This window comes from Dipodomys spectabilis, unplaced genomic scaffold (assembly GCF_019054845.1).
Source record: "Dipodomys spectabilis isolate Male_0828 unplaced genomic scaffold, ASM1905484v1 ptg000526l, whole genome shotgun sequence".
In the NCBI taxonomy this organism is placed as follows: domain Eukaryota; kingdom Metazoa; phylum Chordata; class Mammalia; order Rodentia; family Heteromyidae; genus Dipodomys; species Dipodomys spectabilis.
The window spans coordinates 3,669,368-3,685,226 of NW_024871203.1; the positions used below are offsets into that span (position 1 = coordinate 3,669,368).

A 15,859-nucleotide genomic window follows, 5' to 3' on the forward strand; every position below is an offset into this window, starting at 1 on the left:
GCAAACTTCTTCCTATGTTTAACTGACTCATTGAGGGAAGTGAGGATAGGGCAGCACCAAGGACAGCATCCTGTGGGAGGCTGTGAAGGAAACTCCTTTTAGATAAGTCTAGAATGGTGGTCCTCAAACTTTGATGTACATTACAATCATCTAGAGGGATTGCCAAAGCTGAGATGTCTGGCCTTAATCTCCAAGTGAATCTACTGAATGTAGATCTGTGGATGAGACTCAACGTTTGCATTTGTGTCCAGTTTCCTGGGGGTATTGCTCCTGGGGGTGGGGTGACCTCACTTTGAGAACCACTGACCTTGATCCAGGCATCAATCTAGTTTGTTTAGGATATTCAAAGATCCCATGACTGTCCTGCCACCCACCCCATAGTGTTATAGATAGTATTCAAATGTAGAGTGAAAAAACCTGGCCAGATTTCTTTGTTGCAATTCAGATATATTAAGAATCAGTGATGAAGTAATTGTGAATTTTTGTTGTAATGCTTTCAATGGTCAGACACTACCCAGAGCACCATACCTTGTGAGAGTCAAATGAGTAATACATAGAAGAGCTCTATTATATAGATGAGAAAACAGAGGCACAGACCAGTCTTTCTCCAACATGGCATAACTGGACAGTGTGGCAGTTCAGTCAGTTCAGGGTGGCTGAGTCTTAGTCATTATCCTGGGCTGACTGTCCATGTGACAGATAGGATAGCTCCAGGTGAGTCAAATGTGTTTTGCAAATCACAGGGACAATCTCCTGTAAAGGATGAGAAATTCTCTCAATGGCACTGACTTACCTACCAGTTGCTTAACCTTGTGGATACAACATTAATTTCTATAAATGTTTATTAAGTGGTCACACTGTTATAGACCAAAGCTTGGCAAATCAGGGCCCACAGGCCAAATGTAGCCTACCACTGAGCTGTCTTTTTAAGCTTCCTGAGATTATTTTAGACTTACATGCAGTTGTAAGACATAATACAGAAAGATCTCTGGATATAATGATTGGAAAGACAGAAGGGAAGTAATTTTTTCAATCTTGTATGAAAATACTTTTCAGAATGTTTCTGCCAGGATCCAAAGACATGCTGAGACAAAAACCTGGGTTTGATCATCTTCATTCAAGCATGCTTTTATGGATATCCAAGTAGTGGAAGTAAATCACAAAAGAGGTTCTAAATTTGAACACTTTCCAAGTACAACAGCAGATAGGAGCAAAAGATCACAGCTATGTGGCTGAACGATAGGCAGCATTATGGCTTTACTCAAATATTATGACTGAAGAACAGGAACCAGTTTTGAACAGTTAAGATGTCCAGACTTGGATATGGGGGGAGAATCATTTAATTTTATATTAGTTATCTTAGTCCCAGAGCAAGAAGAGATAATGGTTAAAAGTCACACAGCCTAAATTGACTCATGGCTTCCATACTGCCTAGTTATGCCATATTGGAGGAAGTCCTGCGACTGCTCTGGCCTTACTTTTCTCCCTTGTACAGTGGAGCACTTATGTGCACTACTCTTACAGAACTGACTTCATGTTAGAGTCACTTGGACTCGCCTGGGTATCAGTTCTGACTAGTTAACTCCCAGGGAAGGAGAGGCCTAGAGATTTGTATGTTTCCCCAGCTCACTGGGTGGTTCTGATATAACTGTTTCTCATATCTTCCTTTGATAAACAGACTGAAATCTTTCTTGCTTTAGAAAGTATTTCCCTGGCTGAATATTAAGGTTGTTGAAAGTCTCCAAATATGGAAACCAGCCAAGCATTCTTGGAAAGCCATACAGTGTGTATAGGGTGACTCAGCCCTGATCCACTACCTATTTAAGATAGGACTTGGGGCAAGAGATATTGAGTTACTAGTTGCCATGGGAATCCAAACAATAGCCATCTGGGCTTAAAAGGGGTCAGAAGAAGGCTGGACATTGGTGACCCATGCCTACTTTTCTTTCATTTCTATGGATCCCTATCACTCACACCTTCTTATTTGTATTTGAGAAACCAAGTGTTATTTATCTTGGGAGAGATTAGAATGATCATTTCCAAACACAAAGCCACTTTCACTAATTCTCTAAACAGAAAGAGAGAGAGAGCCTTGTAAAGTACAGCATATCCAAGCAAGAGGTAGCCTGAGCATGGGGAAAATGTTTTCTTCCCTTCTTGAAGTCATTAGGGGGAAGTCTCCAAAAAGAGCAAATCTAGTCTGGTGCTAGTGGCTCATGCCTGTAATCCTCGCTACTCAGGAGGTTGAGATCTGAAGATCACTGCTTAAAGCCAGCCCGGGCAGGAAAGCCCGGGACACCCTTATCTCCAATTAGCCACCAGAAAACCAGAAGTGGCACTGTGGCTCAAGTGGCAGAGTGCTCACATTGAGCTAAAGAGCTGAGGGACAGCTCTTCAGGCCCAGAGTTCAAGCCCCACGACTGACAAAAAAAAAGAAAAAGAAAGAAAAAGAAAATCTAGAAAGGAGCCATAAATCCAGCATTTCAGGAATACATTGGAAATTGTGTTCTTCCTTCAGCTTGTTCCCATATGCAGTAGATTTCCTGCTATCTCTTGATTTCTGAGAACAAGAAAAAAAAAGCAGAGGATATCATTACAGTCAAACCAATGGAAGGAAAAAAGTCCTCCTCAGGGGTTGGAGTTTCATTAATTCTAGATGGAAAAAGAATGATCCAGCCTCAGGAGTTCCCCAGGAAAAGCATAGGATTTTTTTCTTTTACTGGAGTGCACATGTGTGTGTGCCTGCCCGCGTGCAGGCACACACATGCACACACACACACACAAACACAAACACAAAACTCAAAGGTTTTTGGTAAATATCATCAGTTCTTTTCCTTTCAGGATGCTATTTGAAATAGCCATTCTTCTGAGAAAAGAAACATAGAAACCTCTTGTCTATTCTCTATCCTTTTTCAATCCGTTCATAAACGACAAGGCCTGTCATCTCTGATTAACTTAACCAGCCAGGAGACACAACTTTGTCGCCACCTGACCTATTTTGACTAATGGGGAAGTTCCTTTGCTCTCTGATAAGCTACCCCTGCATTCCATTTATAGCAGGGCTTTATTAATGGTTAAATCATTAGAAATAGATCGGTCTCTCGCCAGGCTTATTTCCCCTGTTCAATAAATCAAGCCATGGGATGGGAAGAACTGCCCGTTTCTACTTGATTTAAAGTCAAATTCCTCCCTGCTCACAAAATCCTTCCAAATGCAAGAATTGCTTAAGTCTCATGCTCAAGTCTGGTCACATGTCAATAGCCTTGTATTTTACTGCTCCAAGTAATACTTCTGGGACCCATGGGAATATTCCTTAGCCTCTCATGGAAGTCTGAGATGTGAAATGCTTCAGGGAGAACCTCTCCTGCTTTTGCCAGTGGAGAAGGGCCTTGTTTCTCAATTCGTAAGCCATAGCCTTTGAACAAGCGCTGGCTTTCCCATAAGCTTGGTTTCTCTCTTGGTTTTAAGAGAACTTTCACAAACTCCATCCATTCACTGTTCTTGCGAGGTTGTGTGGCTACAGCTACAAAAGCAACCTCTGTACTTTGATCCTCAAATCATTCCAAACTTGTTTTTATTTGCCAGAACCCAGAAATCTGATTTTTGGGGGGGGGGGCCTGGTCGTGGGGCCTGAACTCTGGGCCTGGGTGCTGTCCCTCAGCTCTTCAGCTCAAGGCTAGCGCTCTACCACTTGAGCCACAGCGCCACTTCCAGCTTTTTCTGCTTATGTGGTGCTGAGGAATCGAACCCAGGGCCTCATGCATGCAAGGCAAGCACTCTACCACTGAGCCACCTTCCCAGCCCAGAAATCTTTTTTTAAAAAGCCCCTCTCCCCAAACCCACAAAAGTGAAAAGCGTTACTGTCTTGTTGCCCATCCTTTCAACGATTCTCCACAAACATTTCAGCCTGTAAACCCTGGCTCAGACTCACTAGGCTTTTCTCATCTTGCATTTCTGTCTACTGAGGACAATTCTTACTCCAATCCTAGTAGATTTATCCCAATTTGTAGAAGTGTCCTAACAACTCTAGGCCTTGGAATATTCCTTTCCAATCTTTTAATTTTCTGTTCCTTGGCCATTAGCTGGAGAACCCTTTCCCTTCAATCTTGTCTCAGCATAAATACTATTTACAAAAAGGCTTTGCATACTCCCTGTGTTTGTCCCAATATAGAAGCATGCATCACAATGCAGTGGGCTAGCTGCTTTGCTGTTGTGTGCCTTTCCTTCTAGTTATTAAGTGCTGTGTCTGATGTATCCCCTATGCATGCATAGAGCCTAATACATTTCCTGACATATGGATTCCCAAATAGTCAGGAATTCTGGTTTCCACCGTTAGGGCTTTGAGGAACATTTAAAAACAGAGCCACATCCCAAAAGAAGTCAATTTCAAAAAATATCATCACAAAGGATACAAATTTTCATCTAAGAAAGACTTATAGTACATGGCAAAACACACAGTAAAATTATCTAAGATTCCTCTCTTTATCATCTCAAAGTTCATCTATCCCAGACATCTACAGACTAATCACCTCGATTTCCTTCCTTTCTTCCTTCCTTGCTACCTTTCTTCCTTCTTTCCTCCTTCCTCCTCTCCATCTTCTTTCTTTCCTTCTCTTCCTCCCTTCCTTCCCTTCCTTCCTTGCTTGCTTTCTCTCTCTCTTTTTTCTTTATTTTTATTGTAAAATGATATACAGGGGGGTTACACTTACATAAGTCAGGTAATAAGTACATTTCTTCTTTCTTTCTTTTTTTTTTTTTTGGGTCCAGTCGTGGGGCCTGAACTCTGGGCCTGGGTGCTATCCCTCAGCTCTTCAGCTCAAGGCTGGTGCTCTACCACTTGAGCCACAGCACCACTTCTGGCTTTTTTTCTTTTTGCTTATGTGGTGCTTAGGAATCGAACCCAGGGCCTCAGGCATGCAAGGCAAGCGCACTACCACTGAGCCAACTTCCTAGCCCAAGTACATTTCTTTTTCAACAGTGTCACAGTCCCTTGAGTGCCCAAGCCTTTGCCCTTCTCTTTCCCCTATAGCTCAGACTCTATTTGCTTCCTGTAATTCTCCTCTCCACCTATCAGCAGCACAAAGAGCTTGAAGCTAAGATGATGAATACTGGAAATCTTGCTAGCAAGACAGAGGAGGAAGGGCTGTGTTGGTTTATCAGTGTCGTGTGGGCCTTTGTCTCAGAGTAATAGCAATAGAACATGCTGACTATATGGTAGGTACTGTGTTAAATGTTTTAATGTGTTTATCCTCATAACCATCATTCGGACATGACACTAATATTTTCTCTCTTTTTTGCCAGTCGTGGGTCTTGAACTCAGGGCTTGGGTGCTGTCCCTGAGCTTCTTTTCCCCGAGGCTAGCATTGTGCTGCTTGAGCCACAGTGCCACTTCTAGCCTTTTCTGAGTAGTTTCTTGAAGAGGAGAGTCTCACGAACTTTGCTGCCTGGGCTGGCTTCAAACTGTGATTCTAAGATTTCAGCTTCCTGAGTAGCTAGGGTTACAGGCATGGGCCACTGGCATCTGGCAACACTAGTATTTCATTATCAATCAGGAAAACATTGGTTCTCAGATCATTTGTCCAAGATGATATAGGTAGAAAGCAGTAGAGCTGGGAAGTAAAGGCTGGGCTGATCTCAAAGGGGGATTGTAAAATCAGCTCAGAGGCTCATAAGGCAAAAGATCTTAAAGCAGTTTTTCTCATACATTGATTGTAAACCATGTTGAAGCTTTAATTCACAGTCATTTATAAAGAAGCTTCAAAAATGCAGTTCCTAAGGTTGAAATAGAAAAAAATGTGGATATATAACAAAGTGAGCCGAGGTACAAGTGATCATTAAACTCTGTTACAAGGCAAATTTAGTGAGGTGGGTAAATTCAATCTCCCAGAAGAGGCTCTTAATCTTATTAAAAGTTGATCAGAAAATCACTCATGTTTTATCAGCAGTGCTTCATAGAAGGAACCACTTACTATACCAGAGCACAAAGCTCTGACTTGGCTCAGGCTTGGGAATATTTCATTCACTAGAAAGTTGTCTTCAGATCAGGATTTCTCTACCTCAGCACTTTGACCATTTGTGCTGGAGAACTCTGTCATGAGGGCTGGACAGTATCCTGGATGAATGTAAGTGGTATTCTTTCCTTCTGGTCTTAATAAAAATACTTCCCACCTAACCAAATGTCTATGGGGTAGGACAATCCTTCATTCTCCAAGTGTGGTCCATGATTCAACAGCCTCCCCCTCCTTCATGGGAAATTACTGGGCACACAGTCTCAGGCCCCAGCCCAGACTTCCTGAGTTGAAATCTGCAATTTAGTAAGATCACTAGGATGCTGAAATCTGCAAAGTACTTCTAAATCTGTGGTTGTCTTTTTAAACAAAAAATATTTCATTGTAGAGATGATGTACAGAAGGGGTTACGGTTACATAAGTAAGGTAATCAGTACATTTATTTTCGAACAGGGTTACCCTTTCCCTCATTTTCTTCAGCTTTTCAATTGTGGTTGCACATAAGTGTATCTGGGAAACTAGAAATACTGGTTGTAGTCCAAGAGACTTTGAGGTAATTGGTCTGGGGGCAGTTTGGGCTTTAGGATTATAAAAGAAAAATCTCTAGATGATTCTGATGCACAGCTGACTCTGAACTACTATTCCAAGTTTTTTTTTTTTTTAAAAAAAAACACTACTCGGGCTGGGAAGGTGGCTCAGCGGTAGAGTGCATGCCTTGCAAGCATGAAGCCCTGGGTTCTATTCCTCAGCACCACATAAACAGAAAAAGCCGGAAGTGGCGCTGTGGCTCCAGTGGTAGAGCGCTAGCCTTGAGCTGAAGAGCTGAGGGACAGCACTCAGACCCAGAGTTCAGGCCCCATGACTGGCAAAAAAATAAAAAAAAATAAAAAAACACTACTATTCTGAGGTAAATGAGATTTCAAATATTCAATGGATGTTTTTTCTTCTTCTTTTTGGTACTGGGAATTGAACTCAGGGCCTTGCTAGGTTAGAGCTCTAACACTTGAGCCACCCTCCCCCCAGTCATTTTGGTTTTAGTTGTTTGTTTGTTTTTTTCAGATAGGCTCTTAAGCCTTTGCCTGTCTGGCTTTGGATCTGAATTCTCCTACTTCTGTCTCCCTAGTACCAGTGATGAAAGGCATGTACCACCATGCCCAGCAGAACCTTCTTATTTTATAGGTAAAGTCCTTCGGTAATGTCTTCAAGTGGTAGCATTTGGCAACAACTAGCTTAAAAATTACTGGTTTGGGGAGGGGAAAATTGAATATATTGACTTAAGCTTTCTTAATACCTCTTTAACAGCAGCTATCAAAATCAGCTCTTCAAATTCTAACAAAGAAGGTTTTCCTTAAAAATATAAGCATTAAATAGCAAGGCCTATGAACAAAAGTGCTTTGCATGAAATGTATAATTATATAAAGAGTTCATGTAAATTGGAAAGCAAAACACTAGCATCTTAATAAATGAACCCACAATTACTCCTGTTTGTATTATTTATCTCATTTATCATTCATTATATCACAGTGTCTATAATAATTGCTAATGTGGCTGTGGCAGTTTGACTAATTGAACTCTTGTTATTGAACACTTAAATTTCTTAAAATTTTAGAGGCTTGATGGTTGCTTTTGACAAATGATTCTGATTGTATATCATAAAGTTGAAAAACATTAAATTGAACCATTGTAAGCTGGAAACTATATGTAAATAGTAAACCCAAGTCATAAAGGGACTGGGAGTAAGGTCAGTTGGTAGCATATATTCACAGTAATTAGCATGTGTGAAGCTCTGAGTTCCATTACCAGCACTTCATAAAACCCAAACACACAAATTGTTAGAAAAAAAGTCCTCAAGCTGTTCACTTATATATCATAAAGATATATAAAGATTTTTCCCATTTGGGGGGAGCTCAAGACACTTTTGGTTGAGACATCAGTCTCTTCAATGTAACACGTTGCTACCTTTAGACATTACCGAGCTCTGCTTTTGTAGGAAAATCTTGAGTCAGTATTGCCCCAATAAAGTTAGTGGTCCCTTTGAAGATAAGGAGGGCCATGATGTTCTGATGTTCTGAAATTTCTCATGGATGATGCCCTTCCCCACCAAGATATAACTAAGCCAATCAAATTTTAAAATTGTTTGATAATCTTTAAGTAGCTATACAAAAGGGTTACTGTTTCACATGTCAGTTTATAAGTACAATGCATCTTGATCAATATCACCTTCCTTTTTTGGTGCCAGTTGTGGGCTTGAACTCAGGGCCTGGACTCTATCCTTGAGCTTCTTTTGCTCAAGGTTAGTGTTCTACCACTTGAGCCACAGCACCACTTCTAACTTTTTATGACTAGGTTAGTGGAGAAAAGACTCTCCCTACTTGGGCTGGCTTCGAATTATTATGCTCAGATCTCAGCCTCCTGAGTAGCAGGGATTACAAGTGTGAGCCACCAGCATCTAGTGATATCACCTTTAAAAAATCATTCACCTCCAGCCAATCACAGTTTGTACCTAAGCCTACAGCCTTGAATTCTGACTTACTATCCAATGCAAGAAATTCTCAATAGGATACATTAAAAAGGCTTCTTTTAAATTATTTTATTAATTTCTGAGATAGAGTATTGCTAGTAGCCCAGGCTGGACTCAAACTTACAATCCTCCTGCCTTAGCCTCCCAAATGTTGGGAGTACAGATGTGTGTCTACCCACTTACTATTGTCTCAATTTCTTTGAATGGCATCTGACCTAAATATGCAATTGTCCTTTCCCTGAGCATCCCTCAGATTTTCCATGTCCTGCATATACTGCTAATTCACTACTCTATTTCAGGTGTGAAATTTGCCAAAATAAACATCTTGGTTTTTACGTCTCCTGTGTCTGCCCTGCTTCTTAATAGTTATTAGTAGAAACATTCCAATATTTATTTTAGCCACCAAAAGGCTTCATGATCTAGCCAAGTCAATTTTAGCAGGGGTTTCATACTTTAGGAGAAAAACTGGTCTAAGTTCTTTACTTTTTGTTATATTGACTTTGTGAGTGGCTGTTTGGGATAAAAGATATTCTGGGTTTGGTGTTGCCCAAGTACAACTAAACTGTGCATGTCCTATCTTTCTGACCACAGGCATGTGATTTTCTTTATATGCCTTAATGGTAGCTTGTACAATGTCCTCACGGTGTGGTCATGATTACATGGGACAATGTGTATGGATGTGCCTTATAACTCCAGAGGCAGCCAAAAATACTACACTTTTATCACTTATGCTTCCAAATCTGAACCAGCTTGCTCTGAGTATGTGGTTGGCTTGCAAATGAAACTATAGCACAATATGCTGCCTTTCTTTCTGTTCATTTTGAGCGTCACTGTGTTTATGGTGCTATGATTTAGCACCACACAGGAGGAAATCATTGTTGTACCAACTCCTGAGCGTCTGGTTAAAGGACCAAATGCAGAAAAGTGTTGAGTGGCCTTTATTTCCCACATGATGTATGTGGGGCCATGGTGACTATGAGTAACACAGCTATAAATGGGTTGTGGCAAGGCGTAAACATCACATGCTCTTCAGCCTGGACTTAGGGTGACACAAGGGAGATATTTGGTGTTCTCATCCCTGCACCAGCCAAAGTGTGTGTTGTCTAAAGGTAAACTAGAGGTTGGCCTTAAAAGTTTCAGTACAAAAATATGTAGGGTAGCGGGCAAGTGACTTTTCAGTCAAGGGTCTCACCTTCTACGTTATTCTTACAAATGCCCCCCACAGGAGTATAGGACACAGGAGAATAGCTGACAGTTGTTCTCTAGGTTGTAATGCAGTGTGGCCCTGGAGACTGCCCAACACACTTGCATTCCAACACCCTGACAAACAAGTGTGCTTTACAACACGGGCAATTTTAGCTCTGGATTTCTTCCCATTGATTCCTATTTCTAAATTCGATCTCTGACACAGAGCAGGGAGCCCAAGACTCTGGATGCATGATTTTTTAAAAATTATGGTATCATTTAGGCATTTGCAGCACACAGTGAATCCTATGAGATGAAAGATAGAGACTCTGAATCTCTGGGGCTTTGCACTCCACAAAGGATCGGATCTGATCATATCCATGAGCAAAGTTCCATGTCCAGGCTTTTCAGGCTACTGGAACCTAGAAGGGAGAGAAGGAACTGGGGAGACAGGGTGATCTACAGGACAGCTGCCATGCTTCTTCCATTCCTTGGTTCTGCCTCCTGCCCAACTCCTACAAAGAAGAAAGAACCAGGCTTAGTTTATAGATTGCACTAACTGTATAGAGTGCATGGGGTTATGCCTGGCACAAAACTAAGCTAGAAGCCAGTGGCTCATGCCTGTAATCCTAGCTACACAGGAGGCTGAGATCTGAGGATTGGAGTTTGAAGCCAATATGTGCAGGAAAAGTTCATAAGAATCTTATCTCCAATTAACCACCAAAAAGCTGGAAGTAAAGTTGTGGCTCAAATAGTAGACTGCCAGCCTTGAATGAAAAAACTACAATATAGCGCTCAGGTCCTAAATGCAATCCCTAGTACTGGAAGAGAAAAAAAACCCAAAAGAACACTAACAGCAACAAGAGAAACCCCCGCAAAAAACAAAACAAAAAAGCAGGTGCAATCACTATCATTTTTCCTCCCTCTATTACACACTAATGCCATTACTCCATCCTCCTTTTGGCCAGAGTTCTCCAGGCTTCTTTAGCTGTTAGTACGTCTGGTGAAGGGGAAGGGCACAGTTCCTCTAAGGTCATAATTGCCTACATGGTATTTCCTAATGGAGCCACAATTTCACCTATGTTGGACAGATGTATGCTGATCAAAGTCCATATCAAGCCTATCATATAAATAGTGCCCATTTCTGGGTTGCAGATGGTGCTTCCTAGTCTGAATGTTTCTCAGACAGAAATCACACTTCACAGAATATGCTTCAGTGACAATTTGCTATGGATCATCACCCCTTTTATGCCACTCAGAGAAGCCCAAGGAATGTCTCAGCTTCAAGGGCAACTTGTCACGGACCTCATACTGAGCCAGAGAGACTGGCCATATTTGTCACCAAGCACAATGATCACAGAAATAAGATGAATAGAGCATAACCTGGCCATTATGGGGCTGCAGCAAGGACCTAGGATACAAGTGACAGCCCAGAGAGGACATAGCAAACCAAATCAGCGCTCTTGATTTCCTGCAGCTATCGCTATCATCCCTTACTCATTCCTACTGCTTCATATTAAACAATGTGAGTTTGGCTGTCTTTTCAACTCCAGTTCACCTATCTCCAGTGGTTTAACTCATCAGTCTCTAGTTCCTTGCTACGTGTCAGGTACTGTGATAGGCGATGGGATGTAAAAATGAATGGGCCATGTTCATATCCTACATAAGGTTATAACCTACTGGTGGAGAGATACAGCAGGAAACATGAGAAGAAACATGAGAGAAGACAGATGATGCACACATCAAGTCATAATGGTTCAGTGCATTATATGAAGAGTCATGGATGGGTGAGATTTCAGTCAAAACTTATAAGCAAAAAGCGGTGGGGCATGATATTCTTGTCATGTTACAAAAGCAGTTAAATATCTAGTCCAATGAACTCAGAGAGAGGATCTACAAGAGAGAATGGTTAGAGATGGGACTGGCATTGCCAAGCAGGGCAAGGCTGACATTACTAGCCAATGATATTCATCTTACCTAGAAGCCCTGGGCTGGGGATGAGGTGGTATCGTATTTCTTTTTGGGAATTGGTGTGGACCAAAATTGTATAATTTCTTAAAACTAGGTAGAAACCGTTTAATATCTATCAACAGTTGAATAAAGAAAATGTGATATAAATGGACAACACAATACTGTGCAGCCTTGGAAAAGATGGACGTTCTGTACCATGTGACAAGTTAGAGAACATCATGTAAAGTGAAATACCTAAGATCAACAAGAACGTATAGTATCCCGGGGGGGGGGGGGGAAGGCTGGGAAGGGATGTGAAGGGGAAACAAAGGAGGAGGCTGCAATGCTTGATAAGAAATGTACTCATTATCTTGCCCATGTAATTGTAACCCCTCTGTATAGTATGTTCACAAAAAATAAAAAATAAAAAAGAATGTATAGTATCCTTCAAAATGTGTTAAGTGAGTAGATCTCATATGTCCTTACTACAAGAAACAAATGAAAATGAAATGGTAGAGTAATACACGAGGGTATGTTGACTATTAGTGATAACATGTTATTTTGTAACCTTTACTACTTTCCTATGTTTCCTTTTGGTTCAAGAACCACACAAACTGTCCTTGTTAGTAGACTGGAAGGAATCTGAGTCAGGAACTTGGGTTACAAATCCCCACTTTTCCATTTACCAGCTGTGAGACTTCGTATAAGTCGCTTTTGCAACCTCTGTGGATTTCATCTCACAAAACTGCTGGCATCGCAGCAATGCTATAAATGTTCAATGATACATAGGGTTTTGTGATCTTTCCAGAAATCTCTACAGATATATTCAGGAAAGCAAAGCTTTCTAAAACGTCTTTGCTGTAGGCTTCTCCTCAGGGCTCACAGGCCAGACCTGGCCCCGTGGCTCATACTAACTGTAAGACAGACCGAGAAAGAATATTTGATTCACTAGCCTTTGAAGTAAAGAAAACCAAGGGTTGTGGAGAGTACTTATCCATAGTTTCTGCCCCAGCAGGAGGAGGATGCTTGTCTGTATGCTCCCCTCCCCCACCATTGGTAATGAAAAATTATAAGTGAACTGCTTCTTAGAAAAGCTTCAGCCAACCAGCACAACTATGTTTATTGCAGCATTATTTACCATAGCTAAGACATGGAACCAACCCAGATGCCCCTCAGTAGATGAATGGATCAAGAAGATGTGGTATATATACACAATGGAATTCTATGCCTCCATCAGAAAGAATGACATTGCCCCATTTGTTAGGAAATGGAAAGGCTTGGAAAAAATTATATTAAGTGAAGTAAGCCAGGCCCAAAGAAACATAGGTCCCATGGTTTCCCTTATTTGCAATATCTAGTATAGGTATGAGTCAAGCGGAAAAAGTCAGATAATGTGATGTTAGGAAAACGAAACCTCAAATATGTATTTTAATGTTTTTGTTTCTTTCATGCATGTGTTTCTAACGCATTTATAAGATTATTTCTTTGTTGCTTTGTATGTCCCTCCCCCACAGTGTAACCCCCGCTTTCACTATATTTGATGTCAGTATAACATGTGGAGGAGATGGGGACAAACAAGTCGTTTAAGGATTCAGGTGGACCTGTTGCAACAATGAGAAGTACAAAATGTCATGTCAAAACCAGCTTTACAATGTCGGTGGGGGGGGGAGGGGGGGTATGATTGGGTGGGAGGGAGGGGGGAGGCTGGGAAGGGAGGTGAAGGGTAAACAAAGGAGGAGGCTGCAATGCTTGGTAAGAAATGTATGCATTATCCTGCCCATGTAATTGTAACCCCTCTGTACAGTATGTTCTCAAATAAAATAAAATAAAATTTAAAAAAAAAAAAAAAAAAAGAAAAGCTTCAGCCAAGGAAAAACACACAAAGAAGAACACTAAATGTGTCAATAATGTTTTTTTTAAAAAAATCCGCCAGTTACAAGAGTTGTGAAAACAAATGGCACTGTGTCAGCTATTGCTGCATAACAAACTACCCTCAAATACTTCATACGAACATGTGTGTGTGTGTGTGTGTGTGTGTGTGTGTGTGTGTGTGTGTGTGTGTGTGTTACAGGCTATGGATTTTTTTGTGCTTAGATTATCTTGGCTAGGCTCACTTACAAGTCTTCAGCTCAACTGGAAGTTATGCACTAGAGTGGCCCTGGTTGAGGCAATTTGCTGAGATGTTCTGCTCCATGTTTCTCAAGTTTCTTCTGGGATCAGAGGACTAGACTAGGCATGTCCTTGTTATAGCAATGACAGAGATATAAGCAGGCCAGCAAAAGCAGGTAATACTTCTCAAGGTATGGTCTCAGGACAGGCATACTACACTTCAGCCTCATTCTGTTAGCTGAAACAAGTTATATCGCCAAGGTCTGGCAATTATAGCCCATCCAATCACTAGAAGGAAACTACAGTTACATGGCAGTGGCAATGGATATAGAGAAGAGTTGATTGGAGGCCTGGATGAAAATTTGTCTCAGAGATGGTTTAACATTATATTTACTCCTTCATTGTATAGCCCTTCCTGATTCAGTTTTTAATTACTTAAACCACTAGACCCAAAGTTGATGATCATAGTTCACTTTATATTCATGAAATTAAGTAACTGCAAATAAAAATGGGGTATCATATGCCATTTACCCTGTATAAATCATATGAAGGTATATAAGTTGTCCCTAAAATATCTCAGGAAAACTATGGGCTGGTGGCCTGGATCAAATGCTATAGCACCTACCTAGCAATCAATCACAAGGTCTTGAGTTTAAACTTAAGTACTATAAAAAAACTAAGCTAGTGATGAACTTAGAGGACTCTGGATTAATGCAGAAAGACTAATGTAGGGACACTGGATTAGTTCAGAAAGATTAATGCAGTATGATCTCACTTGTTTGTGAAATACAACAGTGTCGAACTTACACAAGCAGAGAGTAAATGGTGGTTGCTAGGGGCTTATAGGAATGGGGAAATAATGGTCAGAGGGAGCAGAATTTCAGTTAGATATGAGGAATACATTCAGGGGCTCTACTGTAAAGCATGGTACCTATAGTTAATGATAATGTATTGTATACCAGAAAATTGCTGAGAGAGAACATCTTAAATGTTCTAACTACAAAAAGAGTGAGTTGATAGATATGCTAATTTGCTTGATTGAATCATCTCATGAGGCATGCATACATCAAAACATCACATTGTACATGATAAATATATACAATTTCTGTTAGTCATACCTTAATAAAACTCAGGAGAAAAATTGATGGTTTCTTTGCTTTTTCTTTTGCAGGCTTGATGTGAAGAATTAAGGCAGAAGAGAATGGACTCAAATGAATACAGCTCACTAAAATTTTTATATATTTGTATGAAGCTCCCTGAATTACCTGAGACTCTAGTGGAAATGAACTGTTTGTACGTTTGTATCTCTTCCTTCTAGTTGGCTGCATTTATCCATTTATCTTTATATTTGGCACCTCGTAGAGAAAACAAGTCCATAAGTTCACCATCTGGAGGGTGTGGCTTTGAGGGGGGGATCTGATGTTCTTTTTAGAGGAGGATATGATAAATGTGCAAAACAGGGATTTTCCTAAAAAGTTATCTAAGCTACTTCCCATAGTTTTTTGGTCAATATTTGGAATATATTTTAATTCTTCACCTTTCAAATCGTGTCAATAAACTTTTTATGAGCTCAAATAAATATTTCAGGAAATGTAAAATATGAATCTAGACTAAATTGATTTTCACATCTTCAGAGAGTTACATATTCTCAAAAATAGAGAGAAATAAGATGTTAGAGGTAAATTCTGTATTGTCCTAAGAGAGAGCTTTTCATTCTGAATTACTGGGTACCATGGCAAACACTATGGCTGACTGATCATTGTATATGAACCTAAATATTGCCTTGGAGTTGAGTATTGCTGGTATTCCTTCTCCAAGGATGACTTTTATGGTTAGTGCACTTTACTTTCACAGAAGGCTCAGAAATTCCCTTTACCCAGATGGAATAGAGTTCTTTATAAGACACAATAAAGGAATGCTGAGAGATTAGAACAAAATAGACAGGCTGATCATATGTTAGCTGGGCAGTGGAAAATGAAATATGTCTCCTGTTAAGATGGAGAGTCTCTAGGTAAATTCAATCAATGTCCAATGCTATCATGAACCAAGAAAAATCATGCAAGTAACTGCAAAATATGAAGGCATG

The 15,859-nt window shown here is 40.5% G+C and overlaps 1 protein-coding gene across 1 annotated transcript in view; it reads left to right on the forward strand.

Moving 5' to 3' along the window:
* Nucleotides 1-15,331, forward strand: part of Smpx (small muscle protein X-linked) — a 57,639-nt gene extending 42,308 nt beyond the window's left edge. Inside the window, exon 5 of the mRNA XM_042670177.1 lies at nucleotides 14,945-15,331. The gene's annotated coding sequence lies outside the window, so the exon portion shown is untranslated. The remainder of the gene's footprint in view (nucleotides 1-14,944) is intronic.
* Nucleotides 15,332-15,859: the final 528 nt, after the last annotated feature.